The sequence below is a fragment of the Sinocyclocheilus rhinocerous genome, unplaced genomic scaffold (assembly GCF_001515625.1).
Source record: "Sinocyclocheilus rhinocerous isolate Xijiao unplaced genomic scaffold, SAMN03320098_v1.1 scaffold132, whole genome shotgun sequence".
Taxonomy (NCBI): domain Eukaryota; kingdom Metazoa; phylum Chordata; class Actinopteri; order Cypriniformes; family Cyprinidae; genus Sinocyclocheilus; species Sinocyclocheilus rhinocerous.
Genome location: NW_015627050.1, coordinates 137,589 through 140,883, shown reverse-complemented (window position 1 = coordinate 140,883; position 3,295 = coordinate 137,589). Strand labels below are relative to the sequence as shown.

Sequence of the window (3,295 nt, the reverse complement as noted above, 5' to 3'; positions counted from 1 at the left end):
GGGGGGGGGGGATTTTTTGCAGTTTTATTCATTTTACAGTGCAATGTCAGTTGTCTTCAAACGGTGTCCATGCAGTAAAACTAAGAGACTGCCTGTGCTTTGATAAGCATAAAATGTTCATACATGCCTATGCATGCATTCATACGACGCTCTCTTTAATTTGTATGCATCGATTTATTTTGCATTTAAGAATCACACATAGCCTTGCTCAAATCTGACCATGCATTCACTTCAGCGCACAGTGGTATGATTCTGTTGATGTGTAGGCTACACGTCTGTTCATTTATTCGATGGGCATTTATTCAGTGTTTTATGACCTAATATATATATATATATATATATATATATACTGATATGCAGAACTGATTTTTGTCATAATGATATCTAAATGATCATCGTAGGCTACTACAGCAAAAAAAAAAATATATATATATGCTACTACTAATATACAACTGTAAAATATGTCAAACGCGATTCTAAAACGTATTTCTAACAAACTTGATAAAGCATTATTGCTGTTATTAATGTCATTATATTTGTGCAAAGCTGTTTTGTCATCTAGATGGTAGCAAATTCATTTCAATCTGTGGTTTGGACTGTAGGGTTTAGGTCTAATTTGTTAAGCTGCATATTTCTCATTTGAGAATGAATGGTTCTTATCTACAAAGTTGAGTGTCTATTTTATTACCTATAAATGCTTAGGAGCTTCAATTGTGATCCACCAAGTGATGTCATTCATCCATAGACCTGACAACAACCAATTAAGTTGAAAAGTGTGAATATTGGTAAAAATATCGGTCAGGCTTATTGTCGGCCTATCTCTGTTCTTCATCTCTCACTGATTTAAAGAGCAGACTGATGCCAACTCATTGATTAACACTGGAATGCAAATTGAACCTCATTTTTGGCTGCAAGGCAATTTCTCAGAGTGTGTCTGTGCATTATTGATAGTGTGGAGATCGCACACAGACAGTTGATTTTCTTTCGTAGATTTCAGACTTGCATGTGATGTTGGAAAAGTTGCACATTATGTGGATGCATTGTGGTATGTGTGCACATTTTTTGCAATGTAAGTGTGCATACAATGCCTGGAGCGCTTAAAGGTGCAGTAGGAGATCTTGGAAAATGCTAACTTTAGCCTGATAGCACTGAAAGTGAACGTCCGACCCTCCCTCCAATCGCCAAACCCAAAGCCATGCCCCCGGAACGCCTATATACGCTCACAGACCAGAATACGAGAGACAACATAGGCTACATCAGTGGTTCCCAATTCCAGCCCATGTTCCAAAGTGAAGTAAATTTAAACGGATTTCCCCTGCTCAGGGAGCAGTGAACACTGTAGGGATCACATCGATCGAAACAGTTCATGCACGTAGCTCAATTCTAACGAGCTGGTTATCAGAATCGGGTGTGTTAACTAAGCGAGACATGCAAAATATGCATTTTGGCGCGAGGACTGGAATTGGGAACGGCTTGGCTACATCATGTGTCATTCACCAGTGAGAAAACATTAAAAGCACTACAATACCAGGAAGGAAGATTGGGTTGTTGATGTTTGTCTGCCATTCTCGCTCTGTCTGCACAGCGTGCATGAACGCGCTGATGACATATCCTGTCTGCGCGAACCGGGTGTGGAGAGGTATGCAAAAAGGAAAGCCAGTTAAAACGCTCAGACTGAGCGTTTTGATTGGATGAACATTTCTTGGTCCTACGCCCTCCACAGAATATATAAATACAGATAAATACATTTAGACTACTTAACTTAATGATTGCTATCGGGATGTGAAGAGACTTTCAACCAGCATAACAAAAAATGTTTCTGAAGACAATCACCTGTTGCACCTTTGATGAATTGTTGTTCAGTTTGCATAATTAGCTTGTTTGAGCAACTGAGTTATTTTTTCATCATCAAAGGAAGGCAAAGCCACAGAGATTTAATTTATTAACAGAAAACAAAGAGGACACAATCAATTGCATTAGTGTTAACAGTGTCTGTGAGTTTAGATGTTAATCTGTGTTTAATTTTGCATTTATTAAAAGGATGCATATTAGTTTTATTCCTTACATGTTTCTCATAATTTCTAGACTCATTATTTAACTAAGCACTGTGATTAACTAAGCCGCAGACCTTCTCACGACCACATTAGAGTATTTGATTATAGATATGCTTTCAATCATTTTACAGGGGCTATTTGACAGATATGTGACCTGCTCTGATTGTTATTCGTTAGTGATGTGCAGCAAGATGGCCTTCCACGGCTCGTAAAATGATGAGCTATGCTTGCTGCTTTGCAGCACTGTAGTGGGAGATCTTTAGGATGCATATTAGTTTTATTCCTTACATGTTTCTCATAATTTCTAGACTCATTATTTAACTAAGCACTGTGATTAACTAAGCCGCAGACCTTCTCACGACCACATTAGAGTATTTGATTATAGATATGCTTTCAATCATTTTACAGGGGCTATTTGACAGATATGTGACCTGCTCTGATTGTTATTCGTTAGTGATGTGCAGCAAGATGGCCTTCCACGGATCGTAAAATGATGAGCTATGCTTGCTGCTTTGCAGCACTGTAGTGGGAGATCTTTACAGCAAACATAAAATAACCAACCTGGCTAAAATTTTGGAGCATCGCTGTGAAGGGTATGTAGGCCTGTGCAGAGGCAAAATCAGTTTTACCATCAGAGGAAAAAGTGCAGTTGCATTAAATGTTTGGCCAATAGCCTAAACAAGGATTTGATTGTCCTGTACGTGTAGCAGCAGCAATTACCAGGCCTTTGGCCTTCGTTTTCACCTTTTTTTTCTTTCTTTTTCTTTTCTCTGCGCCGGATTGCTGATGTCTTTTCACGGGCATAGATGTCCATCCATCAATTATGATCATTTGCATTCAGCCGCAAACATGAGGTGCGAGCGCGGATGGGGGAATGGCGCGTCAAGGTTTTTTTTATTTTTATGAGCAATTGGGTGCCCCCCTGTGAGTTGGTGCCCTACGCAAACTGCGTACTCTGCGTATAGGGAGCGGCGGTACTGCTGCAGAGTTCTGCTCCAACCCTAATCAAACACACCTGAACCAGATAATCAAGGTCTTCAGGATCACTTGAAAAGTCACATGCCAAGTGTGCTGAAGCAGGTTGGAAATAAACTTTGCAGGACAGTGGGTCCCCAGGAGCAGGGTTGAAGACCTATGTTCTACATCAGCGGTTCTCAATTCCTGTCCTCACGTACCCCCGCTCTGCACATTTTGTATGTTTCTCTTATTGCTTCAGACGTTTGTTATATTTGACTGTAAGT

General features: G+C 39.9%; 1 protein-coding gene across 3 annotated transcripts in view; it reads left to right on the top strand.

The window, feature by feature from the left end:
- Window positions 1–3,295, top strand: part of LOC107720650 (leucine-rich repeat transmembrane neuronal protein 4-like) — a 108,445-nt gene that overhangs the window by 920 nt on the left and 104,230 nt on the right. The window lies entirely within an intron of this gene.